Source organism: Natrix helvetica (genome assembly GCF_964273705.1).
Source record: "Natrix helvetica genome assembly, chromosome: 2".
In the NCBI taxonomy this organism is placed as follows: domain Eukaryota; kingdom Metazoa; phylum Chordata; class Lepidosauria; order Squamata; family Natricidae; genus Natrix; species Natrix helvetica.
The window spans coordinates 188101509-188119377 of record NC_138552.1 but is presented as its reverse complement, the minus strand read 5'-3'; positions in this window follow the sequence as shown (position 1 = coordinate 188119377).

The window sequence follows — 17869 nt, the reverse complement described above, 5'->3', positions numbered from 1 at the left end:
TCCAAGAAGCTTCTTCAGCTGAAGGAGTTTCTTGGATCAGAAGCAAAATGTCTTCAAAATAAAAAAACCAGAAAGTCCAGTTGCCTCTTGAAAAAAACACCTTTGGGATAGCATAGCATCTTGACTTCAGCAAGGAAGGTGGGAATCCAAGGAGATGAAAGGGACCAATGGAAAATGTATCCCCCCTCCCCATAGTTCCAGAGGATCTTCCAGTGGAAACTTCAATACTTTCTTCACAGCATTTCCTCCTGAAAAACAGCTAAACCAAATGCTCAAGTCATATAAGATTTCTCCAAAGCCAACAGAATTATGGGGACACAAGTGTGGTGACAATCTAAGATCAGCAAAGCTCCATGTGTTTGGAAGATGCTAAGAATGGATTAGGAGACGATGGAAGCAACTGCACAGTGCATTAAATTTATAGCACAGGTTCATATATGGATTGCTATAATTTTCTAAAAGGAAACTATATAACCATAAAGCTATTAAAGAAACACCGCATCTGCCATACTACCCTCAAGCTAATAAAAAAAAAGATAATCTAGGTCATTGATTTACATGAGCTTCTAGATCTGGGATCACCTCAAAACTGTGAGTCCATCTGTTTAGGAAACCTCTACATATGCAAAACAGTCTGCATCAAAATCCCATCTCATCTTCCCCACAATTAGTACCCTTCCTAAAAAAAATCTCCCTTTTTGTCATATCTAGGTTGTAATCCTCTTGCCTTAATTCCTTGTATCAAGGCAACGATTTGTTAGAAAGAAGACCAAATTCATTTTCTATTGAAAATAAAAAGTTACACGGAACTTCCTAACTGTTCTCATTCTGTACTGAGGAGTTCTTTTTTTAAAACAACAGGAGAATCTTAGTCATAACTCATTAGAGACAAAGTGGCACATTGATTAGAGTGGAGTACTGCAAGCTACTTCTTCTGACTGCCAGCTGACTGCAATTTGGTAGTTCAAATCTCACCAGGCTCAAGGTTGACTCAGCCTTCTATCCTTCTGAGGTCAGTAAAATGAAGACCCAGATTGTTGGGGGCAATAGACTGATTCTATAAATCGCTTAGAGAGGGCTGTAAAGCACTGTGAAGCAGTATATACTGTCAGTCTAAGCGCTATTGCTAATACATAAGGTAGCTTCTTCACAGTTTTATCCATTAATATCTAATGGTAGCCTATATACATGTATACTCTACTAACCTAATGTTGTTCTAAGCTTTGAGTCTCTGCTTCATTTTCTGTGGAAGTAAAGACCAGCCTTGAAAACTACTGTACTACCAAATAAGCAGATGTATAATAGATTTTTATAAAGGTCAGCATTCTTTCACTAAAGAGTAAAGCCATTGCTCTTGGCTATCTACTACCTTCAAAGTCAGATTCTATGTAAATGTCATTTTCTACACTGATCCAGCCCTAAGAATGCCCACAATGCCTAACACGCTCTGTATGGCAATAGGTCACTTTCTTCAATCCTTTCATTCATTCAGCCAAAGCTGTAAATAAATAAACAACTTCAGAATACTGACTTCTTGATATAAACATGCCAATCAGGTACAACACCTAGCATAAGTCATTGAGCATTCGGAGTATTATTTCACCGCACAGCAAGGGATCAATAAAACCAGTTGTTAATATTGTGTCAGATTCACTGATTCCTTTCTCCCAAGCAGAGATCAACAGGAGTGAATAATAGGCACCTGACTTTTATTGAAGAGTTAAACCACGTATTACAGCTTTTTTATGGCACTAAGCTGAGAACTGAAAAACAGTAAATCTGGTACTGGGAAACTTGTCATTCAGTCAAGGGTGTAAATCACCATAGCGGTAATTCCTATAATATAAGGCCAGAATTTATTGGGGAAATATGTGCTTTGTTCTTCCAAATAGACCAACTAGGACACAGGGTCAGTTCACACAGGAAATATGCGTACTGTAAAATGGGTGGATTTCAACTGCCCTAACACAGCCACCTCCTTGATTTTTTTGACACTCATAGATCACTACTCCCCTATCCCACCTTGCAGATCCCCTACATATGGCCAAGCATTAAAACTCCTTTTTTATAGTATGTTTTCACTGACATGTCTGTTGCTGCTGTAGAAACTACCCTTTCGTTCTAGCCAGCTTTTGCCCATCTGGTTTCTTGTGCCATGAAGGACTAAACCTCACACTCAGATTCTGTTTTATCTTCTGGAAAGGGCTGAGAGGGATCTCAAATTTTAGGAGTTTTGGCATTTTACCTCCTCTGCTACCACCTCACTAAAACTTTAGATGATAAGACTGCCTGTGCTGGGGGTGGGATGCTTGGTGCTTTCTGAGCTTGGGTGTTTTCTATGCTGACGATTCATTACCAAGCTAGATAACATCATCAGTTCTAGTAGGAAATTCTACTAATTTGGTAATGAAACATCTGCAAGAAAACATCCAAGCTCAAAGAGCACCAAGGATCCCACAGTTCGACCCCGAGTTTCAAATATTCTCTTTTATTGGTACTGATTGTGCTGCCTAGCAGGGTAGGCAATTGAGAATCCAACTGCATGTGGCTCATTTTTCTGCTTTTCTGAATAATGAATCCCAGAGGAAACAGGAAAAGTAAGTACATGCTGCTTTCCACTTGAAAACGCAAGTTGTTTCCAGGAGGGACTCCTTTTCCTAACCAACATTTCTAATTTGAAATCCAGGTTAACTACAAGAGTAAATGTCAGGGTTCCAAAAAAACACCCCTAACAAAATAAAACTCCAAGGCTTGTGTCTCCTCAAAGTTCCACTTTATTAGAGATGTCATGTTGGCACATCTGGGAAAACCGAATCTGAAAGCTTCCAGATTTTCCCACCCAGTTGAAAGTTCAAGATCCTTCTTCAACACCCACAAGTTCATCACATGGTCCAATCTTTCACTGCCATGAAGACAGATTCCTCCCATCCAGATCCAGCCAGGTGCAAAAACAAAAATGACCTTGACTTTCTAAGAAGAATGTTATTATGGCTACATATCACCCAACTACATATAATTCCCCCCTCCCATTTTCCCACAGTAGAAAGTGTGGCAGGCCTGAAATCCAAAAAGAAAAGAAGGCTTGCAGGTCTGACAGTAAGCATGGAAAGTGAAAAGCTGATAGGCAAAGAAGGTTCTCCCTGTTTAAATCAACCATTTTTATTTATAGCTTCCACAAAAAAGGTGGGAAGGAACTCTTAAGAAATAGACTAAATGGAGACTCACAAGCAGGGCTTCAAATGCTAGCTATGTCAGGCCCCACATCCAAGAATGATGTATGGTGATTCTTCCAAGCTGAATATCATTTTCACTCTGTATTATTTTCACTCCTATAGAATCTTGCCAGACTAAGCATTCTACAATCTGCATCTACCATATACTCTGAGAAGTATTAGGGAGGGGCTAACTTCACCATCTTTCTCACACACAAAATATCTGGACTGAGTTGTCTCTTATTCCTCTGGAATGCACCCCCTTCCTCTTGGGAATTCAGCCTACTACATCTCATCACAGGCTGAAATGGTTTAAAAAAGAAATAGGGGTATTCACAGGATGTGGTTTAAATAAATTCAAGACAGCAGCTGTAATCAGAGTCCAAGGGCTCTGTTGTAGTCCCTATGTTGATTTTTTAACCATATCTTGAAGATATGCTTGCGAAGTAATATTTACAGATCAAGCTTTCTATGTCTTATTTTTTTATCCAGAAGTAGACCTACATATTAGTACACATTTCTAACCAACATATTTTTGAAACAATGCTATTATAGTTTCTGTGCTTTTTTGGCATAATTCCTACTTTGTCATATGTTCTTCGTTTATTTTAAATTAGGCATTTGCATTCCCACACTGGTTTTTTTTTTTCCTACCACATCAGTCAGCAAGGATGGGAAAGTGTGAAAGAAATGTTCAGAGAAACTGTTATTTTGGCTGCTTCTGAAGGAACTCTTTAAAATGTTGCCAATGGTTTTCTTTGAAATGGATGTGCAAAAATGCAGCAAATTTGAATCAGCAAACATGAGTCACAGATATGCCAGCCCTAAGATTTATTTTTATTGTTTTGATAAATATTTGTTTGATACAGAAATCCTTGATGGCATTTTCAAACATAAAACATTCCATTATGTTTGTTAGCCAATATTCTACCTTATCCACAGTTTTCCAACTGAAATAATAGACATCATAATAATAACTATGTTTATTCATCACAAATATACAAAGATTGATAACAAAGAACAGCTTACATCCTGTGACAGCGCCTTTAACATCAGACAACATGTGTCTATCCCAAGTTTTTTGGGAAGAACTTGATAGATAAATAAAAATACCAAATTCAGTCTAAACATCTGGCTGATTGTGCAATGAACCATAACTAACCCAGGTCCTTGGGTAGATAAAATGTGAAATTCAGTCTAAACATCTGGTTGGCTGGGGTGATAAACAATATAATAATAATATGAGCAATAGTATTTGCATATCACAGGTTTTTAAGAAGGACTTGGAAGGTGGATAAAAATATCAAATCCAGTCTATTCATCTAGTGGACCGTGGAGCACAAACCATAATAATAATAATCAAAAATACGTTTTCTTGTACAATTATAAGCAACTTTATTCTATATTTTAAGGTCACCATTGAACATTATTATAATTAAGTGAAAGGAAATTCAAATATGCTAAGTTAAAATCTTAATATATGAGAAATGGCAATTGATTATTACTACAAACTATGCATCATAGTGATGAGTAAGATCATATGCTCCTTTGTTGTTATCCTATTTATGAACACCTTTCCAAGGCTACATAGAAGGAACAATGTTTTAGCTATATACTAAACTATGATGTTTGTGAAGTTCTTTGCATATAAAATAATTTGCTTTGAGTTGGCCAGAGTATAATGCTATGTTTGAGATACGTTCTCAAGGTGTTAACTAGGACCTCCGTTATAAGTCTTGCAAGCAGTGATCCCATAGGTATCCCTTTAATTTGTTGGTAAATATGTCCATCAAATAGGAAATATGTAGTTAAGTAGAAGTTTATATGATCCATATCTGGGGTGTTTCGATCTTTGTGTATTCAGTTAAGTCAGGTGTGCTGTGGAGCAATATGATCATGGATTCTTTGGCTAGTTCTGGATCTATAAAGGTGAACAAGGCTGTGACATCAAATGAGACCACAATTTTGTCCCCATCTATAGTCACATCTCTGATTGTTTGAAGACACAGGAGAGGAGTGTTGTGAAATGTCCAAGCTTTTTTGTTAATTCTTTTTTGTTAATTCTTTGGCAATGTGCTATGAAGGGGTCCCTGGTAGTCATACATTTTACCCATGTTTCCCTGGTCGTGAACTAGAGATCTTAATAAATTAATAAATTTCTGTTATCTACCTACTATAAATACAGTAGCAGAAATTGGAGATTGAGTTATTCTGTGTGAACATTCCTGAGAACAAGAACTCAAACTGAGCAATGATTAATGAACCAAATTTTATCATTATAATAGAAGGGAGATTTATATACAAGAAATGCAATTTAGGTATAGGCAAATCCTAGCACCAGCTAGCTATGTTCTACCAAAAAAGTAAGTCCAAGAGAATGTACTGTTTGTCGCATGGCTAAAATCAGAGGCAGAAGGAAGTGACCTGAGATTAGCAGCATCTTAGTCAAAAAGTTGACAGAATGAAGGACTAAGAGGGAACACAGAATTAGACTTTGTGATGAGTGCTGAAGAATCGATGTGATCGTTTTAATACCCAGAAAGAAAATTTATTCAGGAGGAAAATTCAGTAGCACTGAGTCACTATTACATCTTAAAACATGGTTGAACAATAGCCTGGGTATCAATTAATTCTTCTTAGTGTGTCTTGAATAAAAAGACCAACAAAGAATCAGATTTTGGGGTGTCTATTTATGTAAATTGTGGGAAGCCTTCATGGAAACATTGAGTTTCTGAGTGCCTGAGATTGCTATTTGCAAAGACAATAACTTCTTCCTTTTCTGGGAAAAGAAGGTGATCCCCATTTTTCTCTTTCAATGCTCTCCTCCACTCTCCCTCCTGTTCTGCCCTCCCAATAAGATTATTCAGGAAATGAAATTTATTGCATAAAATCATTCCATTTCCAACCATATTATTAAAAGCAGAATGAGAAGCAACTAATGCATTTATAATACTGGCTTTGACAACATATTTTTCCTATCAAAGGCAAACCCCTCTGCCTTTCTTTTTATGTAGGTGCTGAAATAAAATACTGCTTCAAATTGGTTGATAATTGTTTTTTCTATTGACTTGAAACATCAGATTGATGGATTTGATGCTCTCAGATATACATACTTAAAATTTAAAAAGAGAAGTCCTTTTGTTTTAGCATAAAGATGTGGAATAGTTTTATCTCTGTATGCTTTTATCAAAATATATTCAAAAGATAATTGATGAGATTTAATTAGATGTTCTGATTGAAGGCATAATAATAATAATAATAATAACAAATAAACTTAAACTTTTTCTGTTGAAAATATGTATTTTTATTATACATTTGCATAAATGCCAGAAAACATTTGCTGACCTGTTTTACTTGCATCATACTAAGCTATAAATAGTTTATTTTATTTTGGTTGAGTGTGAACCTAGCCATGATGGCCCTTAAATAATAATTTATGGTTTACCATGATATATGATTGCAACAATGGTAGTTGTAGTGAAAGTGCACAGAGTGAGGCATAATGTGAATATTCAGTCTAGTTATCTGAAGTGTTAATGTAAGGATAAATTATAAACCACTTTGTCCATACAAAGGTAATGTACTCTGGAGAAATTACCAACAATAATTACAATTCTATCATTAGTATGATTGATTTCAGTTTATTTAGTATATACATCCTCACTGGATTGTGATAGCATACTTGGTATGAAAATGAATATAGTAATTAGCCCTATCTTCTTCTCAAGCTTTATGATTTTTAATCTTTAATATAACGTTGGAGATTTCATCAAAACAGTTTTCATTACTTAAGAAATAATCATTCATAGGAAATGAATGCCTACTTTAAAGGAAAATTCAGACATGAAATGATTTCTCATGGATAAATATTCAATAAGAGTGATTTTAAAAGAATATACTTAATGATATAAAGCTTTGTGCATTGAAAAAAAACTAAGTGTTAGCCTGCTTTATTGATTCCTTCATTTGAAGTGTTTGATTCACATGCAATCTGTTTCTACTATATAAGTTTCTATAGATCTAACACAAATTAATTAGCCTTAAATTTTGATAGATGTTTAAATAATGGGCCATCGTGCCTGCCTGTATAATTTTTTAAAATGGAACTCTCAACACAATTCTGTCTAGGAATGAAAAATTATCCCTCTCCAACTTGTAGGCATTGCATCTAAATTCTCAAACATACAGCAATCTAATTGTGAAGCTCTAAAAATCAATACTTTAGAATATTTATGTCAAAGTAAATTACTATTTGGGAGACCAACGAATATTAATATTCAGATTAACAAGGCATCTTTTTAGTCTTATCAGTGGGAAATATTGTTGCTTATAGTATTTACCATATTAATTAAATAAATAAATCTTTATAATGCCATAATAACAACAGCAGGCATATCATTTCAACAATAGCTAAGTGATACATATAAGCCTTGGTCTATGGATACCAAAACAAGGCAAAAATAAAGCAGTCCTGTATCATATGAGTCCCCTCACACATTTCATATTTCCAAAGTAACGAATAGCCCTTTTAAAACATTCTCAACATTGTACACTAAACATGTAATCTTAGATTAATCTTGTTTTAAGATTTACTAATACGGGATACTGCAATTCTTCATTATACTTAAAAGAATGCAAATATCTACCTTATAGCAGAGGTGAAATTCAGCAGGTTCTAACAGGTTCTGGAGAACCAGTAGTGGAAATTTTGAGTAGGTCTGAGAACCAACAAATACCACCTCTGGCTTGTCCCAAAGCGGGGTGGGAATGGGGATTTGCAATATCCTCTCCCCAGGAGTGGGGAGGGAATGGGGATGTTGCAGTATCCTTCCTTGGCCACGCCCACCAAGCCACGCCCACAGAACCGGTAGTAAAAAAAATTGAATTTCACCACTGCCTTATAGACATATTTTAAAATGTGTAATTAATAGTGTTGCAGATGCATCTGGACCAAATTGTGAAATAAAAAGAAGTTTTATTTGAATAAACAGCCATTTTGCAATCAGAAGCAATCAAACTTCCTCTTATGATAATTCAAATGGTTTAGAAACTGTCCTAATAAGGATCAGAATTATTCTAACATCTTTCAAAGGTATCCTGCAGCCTTTAATGCAGGAAATTCAATAGAGCTGTGCTAAAAATAGAGCCCACCTCTTGCCATAAGGTCAGAAGTTCACATAATACCTTTTTAATTGTTCTCGTAATGAGATTAATGGAAAATTATATCCCAGTGATATGGCTGAATAATTTGCTTTCCTAATATACAACCCACTGGAAAGAATTTAGGCATTAATAGAAGCTGGATTCTGATCATTAAATTTAAGAGTTTCAAATCATTGTCCAGCTGTTTCCTAGGTAATCCATTTAGGATTCAATATTGAAAAATATCATGATATGAATTAATACTCGTCAAGGTTTTTTCTCTCAGAGAGGTTCTAAAATTGTGGTGGAGATAGATATTCTTCATTGAGGTTCAGAAAGTTCCCATGTATTTGTAGAATTATTATAACCTGGTTATATCCATCCATATATTCCCAGGACTAATCCAATGTTCTACCTACCAGAGTTGGAGAGTGATCCTTCCTTAGCTAGATTAAAACAGTTTTTTTTTCCTTAGCTGGAGTAGACAAATCTGTCCGTTTTAGTTTGTCCCACTTTTTCCATGATTAAATCTCAAAATTAATGCATCCATATTTGCATCAATTTGAAATTTACCTATAAGTGTATGCAAAAGATCATAACATTTTAAATATATACTAGACAACTTGTGATCCATTGGGTCATCATTTCAGAAATAATTCCTTACCTAAATAGAGAAGCAAAATGACCACATATGGGGGGTGGGGAAGGAGCAGGAGTGACTTCCTGCCTGCTTTCCCCATTGACATTGCTTTTGGGAAGCTGGCAGAGAGAACATCAGAAATCATTCCTCCTTCTTCTTAGATGTCTGTGACTTTGCTGTGTATAGGGAACGTTCAGCCCAGATCAGGCAAACTGGTAGTAGCAGTGACGGGAAGCTCTGCCCACCTGCCCAGATGCTTCTGCACATGCACAGAAGCGTCAAGCATGCAAGCATGCCCGAACCGGTAGTAACAAAATTGGCAACCCACCACTGAACCATAGACTGCAAGGAAACCTGCAACCAGTTCTCCATCCTGGCATGTTCCTAAGGGGCCCTGCCTACCAGGGAGGAAGAGTGTTCACCCATCAACTATTGGTGACACCAACCACCCTTATCTTACCAGCATACATCCAACCCGCTCCCTTGTCTGTTCCTCATCACCCACTGCCATTAAGAGATTTCAGATTTCAGCCTCAGTTCCAAAGCAGCCAATTACCACTAAGCCATCAAGCCTTGCTGCTAGCCAATTAGATATAGGAGGCAAGAGGTAGGCAGGATACAGTGTGGATATATGCCCCTCCCACCTTCCCTTGTGCTGTACCACCTATGGGATTCTGAGACGTTCAGCACAATGGTGCTGAAGCAGCCACAACTTTGCCAAATTTCAATTGCACCAAAGAACGAACCCCAGATTTTGGATGCATTCTGTAAGTTAAAATTAACCTAAAATAACCTTGGTTCAAATATTGTTGCCTTATAATGCCCCATCAAATAAAGGGACACAAAAGCATTAACAGTATATAAATTGGCATACAGTTTTGTCTAATGTGAGCATTTTGGCAAAAGAAACGTGTGTGTGTGTTAGATTGGACTACCTATACTTCATAACTATTGCCTCACGCCTCTTGAGAAGCTGCCAGGCCATCAGTTACAAAAGAATCTGATCACCAGGACATTTTCATTTAGGCTCAAGCATAGGTAGGAGATGGAAACAGCACTGGTGGCATTCATTGATGACCTGTGGTAGGGATGGGTAGTCTTTAATACCATCAATCAAAATATCCTTCTATCTTTCTATAATTCTTAGGGGTTGGGGGCATCATTCTTTACTTTCAGTGATGCAATGGCTCCTTCCTGAGACAACAATTCAAGTTTGTAGAGGAAAGATTGGACAGTCAAATATGAAATGTTCTCTCTCTGCTATTCTATTTAACACTTACATAAAACCGCTGAGGAAGTTCATCCAATTCTATGGAGTTTGGTATCATCAGTATGAATACAAATTGCCACTAATGTTTAAGAAATGTGGTAAAAGTCTTGCCTTTATATCTGGAATCTTAATTGAGTAATGAAATTCCACATCACCTTCTGAATAAACTTGGCTTTCTCTTTCTTCACAAAAACATTATAGTAAACTTGTTCTTAGAATTAAGAGTCTTTTAGCAAAGTCAGTGAATACCTTGCAACAATTCCAGAAGAGTACTATTAGATTTTAAAGCTTCATAGTCATGGTATCTCCTCTGTCAGATAAGCATAGTCTTCCACATACTAACCTTTATATTTCCCTATGCCCATCTAATGCTCTTACCCTTCCTTTTATATTCTTTTAGATTCTTCTCCTTGTATATACTTTCTATTTTAATATATTTTATATTTTCTACTTTTTCATATTTTCTTAAGATTCTGTATCTTCTATGCTTTTTTTAAATGGTTTTAAATTCTGGTCTATGACCATAATAAAGATCATACTTGATTAAAAGCTGCCAGGCAAAAGACCAGGTCCACAAGTGAAGGTCCAATTAAGCTAATTTATTGCTAAAAAGCCTATGTATAGGAATCTTCTCAAATGACAGCACCTGCTTGGAAGTTAGGTAAGGTAAAATTCAAAGTGGGTTGGACTTACAAATCTGCTTATTGCTACAGAGGTATTCTAGGATGATCCCTCTTTTAACTCCACCCATTTTGCCACTCATCCTACAGAAGCTTTATTTGTAGCAAAGTAAGCATATGACATTCACACTCTCACTCATTTAGATCATGAATATTAAAAAGGCTTTTCTTATCACTGATCAGGTGACAAAAGTTGTCATTGAGAAGCTCCCAGGGATTAACTTTTGAGATAAACTTTGTGATATAGTGGAAGAAAGGTTTTCCAATGTCTCTCTCTCTACCTCTTTCTCTTTTATATGCTACGTTGAATTACTTCAGTTTGAATGATAAGTCATTTCAACATCAAATCATTTATCAAGTCCTCAGGGAAATTCTTCTGATCAATTTTTTCCTTCCATGAGCTTTCTGTGACCAGAGGGATTACAAGAATCTTATCAGATAATTAGTTCCAAAATTCTTTAACCCTTGGAACATTTCTTGCCTTGGAACATCTTACCATTAACTCATCCCATAAATTATTGCCCTTAGGATTGTGATTGATGAGTAAGAACCAGTGATTCATATATCTTCCAGTGTAGTCTCGATGACTTTCTCTGCTATTTTCATCCTCACAAGAACTTAATTACATTAATCAGCAGAGAAATAGGGGCTGGTCCAAAGTCACCAACTTCATCATCATATGAGGATTTGAACATGGGTGATTCCCAGGCTACATCCAATAATGTCTGACCACAGTGCACTCTCACAGTACTGGTTCTATATGAGAGCCAGACATCTCACCAGAGATTATAGTACACTTAAATGCTGTCTCTAGAAATCAATATATACACTAACTGGTCTTTTTGTTTCTGCCAAAACAAAACAGTTGACAGTTAATAATTGTGAATTGCTATTCCAACTGCACACTTTTTGCTATGACAAATTATGCTGCACTGTGTGATCTTCTAGTGAAAATAGATGCCCCTCTTTTTTCTCTTTTGCTTCCCCACTTCTTGGAGCAGCATTTCCCTTGAGATTATATTGGTCACAACCCTTTCAAAGTTTTGGAAATCCCTCCACACTTGGACATTTCAGAGTGTATTTTAGGTGACATACCATATTTTTCAGAATATAAGACGTACTGGAATATAAGACACACCAAGATTTTGAAGAGGCAAATTTTAAAAAAAGTTTTTGCACTCGGCAGACTTCCCAAAAACAACCCGTTTTTCACCAAAATGGGCCCCTTTTTGTAAAAAAAAAGGGCATACATAGCCTTTAGGAGGCTCGTAAAGTGCTCCTGGGGGCGGTGGGGGCAAAACAAGCAAAAAAACCAGGCAATTTTTCACTCATTTTGCCCTCCCCAGCCACCAGGAGCGCTCTGGAAGCTTTCTAAAGGCTATGCATGGCCATTTTTGCAAAGGGGGCAGGGTTTCAGGAGGCCAAAAAATGCTGTATTCAGTGTATAAGACGCACCCAGATTTTCACTCTCTTTTCTGAGGAAAAAAAATGTGTCTTATACGGTATGTTTGAATCTTCCTATATTGAGATATAATTTTAGATTATTGTCTGGGTAGCTATATGATGTGATATTATACAATTTTATTATTTTCATTTCTTAATCTTTGTTACAGCATATAGACGCGTAAGCCATTCAAAATTATATGTGATTGGAATGGCATATAAAGCTCAATAAATAGAATAGCACACACTAGCAATAGAATTTTGACTTATATACCATCCCATAACTCTTTACAGCACTCTCTGGATGGTTTACAACATAGAAGGTAATATGTACAATGTTGCATATTGCCCCCAATAACCTGAGTCTTCGTTTTAATAACCTCCGAATGATGGATGGCTGAGTCAAATTTGAGCCCCGTCAAGATCGAACTCCAGGCTTTGGCAAGAGTTTTGCCTACGATGCGGCATTTTAACCACTGTGCCACCACAGAAGACAAAGTCTATGTTCACCAGGGGTGCTCTGGGCTGTTTCTCCAATGGCATCTTTGAAGGCTTAAGAGTGATACATAGTGTGGGGCGATGATTATGTAATGTGAGAATGTGAATGGATAGGAGTTTGGTGAGAGTCGGTTGTGAGGTGTAGTTGCACTATGTGATTAACTGATACTCATGTCAGAAGAGTTAAGAACCGACCCATTTTAAATAGAGCATTCTGCAATCTTGGCAATGCTATTTTACTTATGATAAAGTCCTCACTTTCCATTTACACTCTATCTGAGTGTCTTCTAAATCTTCTAAAAAATAATATGATAGTTGGATTTTAAATCCAGATTGTTCCAGGGACTTAAGATTCCCACTGACACCTTGTCCTGCAAAATTGGAACTGAAACTAATATAAGTGTATTCCAAATCTCAGTGAAATTTTCCTTCTGGTTCTGATAATTTATAAATGTTGCTGTTACATTTAACTTGATATTGCTTTTTATAGGCTGATCAAAAGTCTGTTCCAAGTCCATCTGTTCTAACTCAAATGAATCACAACTGAGAAATTCAGTTGTCTGATAAAGTTTATATGTTATTTGAACTCTTTAGAGTATTTTACTTTGCCCTTCAGCCAAAAAAAGATGCCTAGGAAATTTACATATTGTAAATTAAATGAAGACAGTACCCAATTGAAATAGTGTGCTCTAAATGATGCAACAGAACAAGAAGAGGTAAATGAAATGAAAATGAAACAGAAATGTTATTTTAGTCAAGACAGAAACTTACTAAAACAAAAGTAACCATATTGGTCTCCGGGAGATTTTATACCTTTAAAATAGGACAAAATTTTCTGAGGCTCTCTGCTCTCACATTATTCTAATCCAATTTGGCTACCCTTATTATTAGCAATAAAGCATTTTAAATTTATTTTCAGCTTTGCAAACATAGTTCGCTTAGCTGATTTCTCTTCTACTGTCTATTTAACAGCTGCTGTATGAGTCCCAGCTAAGGATGGGCAAAGATTTGCCAGCTAGATTTCCTGTTTACCAAAATAGAAGGATTAACAATTATTTGCTTGTTTCTTATTTTGAACAAGGCTTGGTGCAAAGTAACATAAACTCTGCACCTGAAAGAGTGTAGGTTGTATATTTACAGATTATACCCAACACATTTTTAAACTGTATTTAGCAAAAATAGGGTTTTCATAATAGCCACATGGTAACCCAAATACATATACACACTCTATCTTTGTGCGTGTGTCTGCATGCGTGAGTGTTTGGGATGGTTGCATTTTATCTGAAGAAAAGCTTATATAACAAATATTTCATAAGTTTGAGTGGACCTAATCAGTGATCATGTGTTCATTGAAACTGTATTCCCAAGAAAAATCTGCAGGCAAGCATTTTTACAGAAAGTAGTAATCTTCTAACTACTCTGCACCACATAATAAATCTTCTCTCCTTAAAATTGCCAGATCTAATCCCCAAGTTTGGGACAATTGGTTGTCTAAAGTTTCTCACTGAGCTTGCTGTTTTCCACTTTTGCTCTAAAAGATTCTGAGAGCCAGAATTTCTCAGGGCATGGATATTACATCAAAAACTGAGAGTCAACTGGGTGACAAGTGTGGTATAAAAAGTATGTTAAATCATTAGAAGAGTTGGAGGCAGAAGCATCAGTATTAAACAATGGTGGGCATAAAAGAGGGAATTGCATCTTTGTGCTGACGGAAAGTAACCACTTTATTAACTTCTTTCTGGTATGCAATAAAGCCAAGTTTCTTTTATGTCATAAAGCCCAGAGCTTAGTAGAAGCCTAGAGACATGATGATGAACCTATGGCACACATGCCACAGGTGGCATGTGGAACCATATTTGCCAGCACCGCAGCCCTTGGCAGCTCTCAGCTCTGGTGCACACGCAAGGACTGGCCGACTGATTTTTGGCCTTCCAGAGGGCCTGGGTAGGCTATTTTCACCCTCCCCAGGCTAAGCGGGGGAAATCTTATGTGAAACTTAAGTAACATTTATTATTTCTGATACTAGTAGTCCAGAAGAGAATCAGGTGTAACAATAGGGATAAATCTCAATAGTTCGGGGTCTCTTGAAAGAAAAGACTAAGGCTGAATTTTGAATCAAGATTAGAGTTTGTAAATTCAGTCCAACAAGATACCTGGCTATTAAACTTAGCCTGGTAACCACCTGTTCCAACTAGCCAGCCTGGCTTAAATAAGAACTATATTCTCAAATCCCCCCTGGCAATTTTAAATGGTAAATTTGGGGTATTTTAATTGTTAATTTTATTGCACTGTTTTAACTATATGGCTATTTATTTATGAAATTGTACAAATGTTTTATGTATATACCTCCTCCATACCATATGTTTATATATTTAATTGTACGCCGCCCCGAGTCCCTTCGTGGAGAGGGAGCGACTTATAAATTAAATAAAATAAATAAATAAATAAATAAATAAATAAATAAATAAATAATAAATAAATAAATATTAAGAAACCAAAATAACAGCTAGGATTCCCTGTCCCATATTCCTGTTCACTATTACAATTACAGAAAGTTTAATTCTAATACCATTGGCCTAAAATTTAACTATATCACCATTTGATTAAAATGTTATTTAAATACGTTAGGCTAAGAGAAGGGCAGACTTTAATCCCCTAGTCACAGTCTCCATTTTGACATAATTTCTCCACATCTAGACACATGTCAGTGGAAATGTCAGATTGTGAAGTAACCATTGTAGACATGGAAAAAATGGAATGAAATTAAGGATTCTATCGTATCATTAAAACATTGATTTTTGATCTAGTACAGAAACCTGAGATGGCTTAGCATGGTTGCATCATTGTTCAAATGTTGCCTTTACTAGAGTGTATTAGTGCAAAATAGGATGCTTAAAACTAGACAAATATTTTCCACTTTACTGTATATATTTGTGCAATGAATTGAGTTTAGCAGATGCTGTATTTTCCTCATTCGATAAAGACAAGTAACAATTTATCTAATCCCCCTTTTTTCAACTATCAAATATCCAAGAGATTGTGTTCTCTTTTGCATCTGTCCTGCCCATATATTTTTTCTCTCTTTCTCTTTTGAAAATGTAGAGGCCCCAGGTATTGTACAAGAAAGTAAAGAAAAAAACATCATCTATTTAATGTTCCTGTGAAATTCTCCACTCAACTGGCATCATTATCAAAGGTCACAGTGGTTGCCCTTCTAAGATTTCCCTGCACTCTTTTAATAGTTTAAAATTTGAAAGTAGTCGTATAATTCCTTGTGAAATTATAATAATAATAATAATAATAATTTTATTTGATTAGCCGCAACCCTCTCCCGAAGGACTCGGGGCAGCGTACAATCAAAACAAATAAAAACAAATAAAGACAAACATACATACATAAAGAACAAAGACATATACATGTGCATGGAGGAGGTAGACTCATAAGTGAAAGACAATTAAAAAACACAATTTAAAATCCCATTAAATAAAATTACTGAATTAAAAACCCATCAGGAGCGTTATGAAGTTATGATTGAGCCAGGCCAGCTATTTGGAATAGGTGGGTCTTGAGCTTTACACGGAAGGAGCGGAGGTCAGTAGTGGTCCTAATATCCGGGGGGAGGTCATTCCACAGGGCTGGGCCCGCCACAGAGAAGGCTCTGCTCCTAGGCACCGCCCCATGACACTGTCTGGTGGACGGCACCTGGAGAAGTCCCTCTCTGTGCGAGCGGATGGGTCGTAGGGATGTATGGGGCAGAAAACGATCCCGCAGGTAACTAGGTCCTGAGCCATGGAGCGCTTTAAAGATCGTAATCAAGACCTTGAAACGCACCCGATAGACCACAGGAAGCCAGTGCAGGTCGCGCAGGAGAGGTGTCACATGGGAGTACTTAGTACTCCCCATAATCACCCGCGCAGCCGCATTCTGGACCAACTGCAGTCTCCGAGTGCATTTCAAGGGAAGCCCCATGTAGAGAGCGTTACAGTAGTCCAGGCGAGACGTCACCAGCGCATGGGTGACTGTGCGTAGGGCGTCCCGGTCCAATAGGGGGCACAATTGGCGCACCAGGCAAACCTGGTGGAATGCCCCCCTGGCCACGGCTGTCACATGGTCATCCATGGACAGCCTGGCATCCAGGAGGACACCCAAATTGCGCGCCCGCTCCACGGGGGCGAGTTGAATGCCCCCAATGGCCAGAGATGGAATTAACTGGTTGAACCGGGGGGCCAGAACCCACAGCCACTCCGTCTTGGAAGGGTTGAGCTTGAGTCGGTTGTCATCCATCCAGACCCGTACGGCTTCCACACACCGGGACATCACTTCGACGGCCTGGTTGGGGTGGTTCGGGGTGGAAATGTACAGCTGAGTATCATCAGCGTACAGATGATATCCCACCCCGAAACCACGGATGATCTCACCCAGCGGCTTCATGTATGTGTTGAACAGGAGTGGCGAGAGGACCGACCCCTGTGGCACCCCACAAGTAAGGGGGCTTAGGGTCGACCTCTGCTCCCCTGCCAACACACGTTGTGTCCGGCCAGAGAGGTAGGAGCCGAACCACCGCAAAACGGTGCCCCGGACCCCCAACGCCTCCAGTCGGTGCAACAGGATACCATGGTCAATGGTATCAAAAGCCGCCGAGAGGTCTAATAGGACCAGGATAGAGGAACAACCCCTATCTCTGGCCCTCCAGAGATCATCTACCAACGCGACCAAGGCCGTCTCTGTGCTGTGCCCGGGGCGAAAGCCGGACTGGCGCGGGTCTAGATAATCATTCTCCTCCAGATGTCGTGGGAACTGAGAAGCCACCACACTCTCTACAACCTTCGCCAAAAAGGGAAGGTTGGAGACAGGACGATAATTGGCCAGCTCTGTAGGGTCCAGGGAAGGCTTCTTGAGCAAGGGTCTCACCACCGCCTCTTTCAAGGCGGCCGGAAGAGACCCCCTCACCCAACAAAGCGTTCACTAGGCCCAGGAGCCAGTC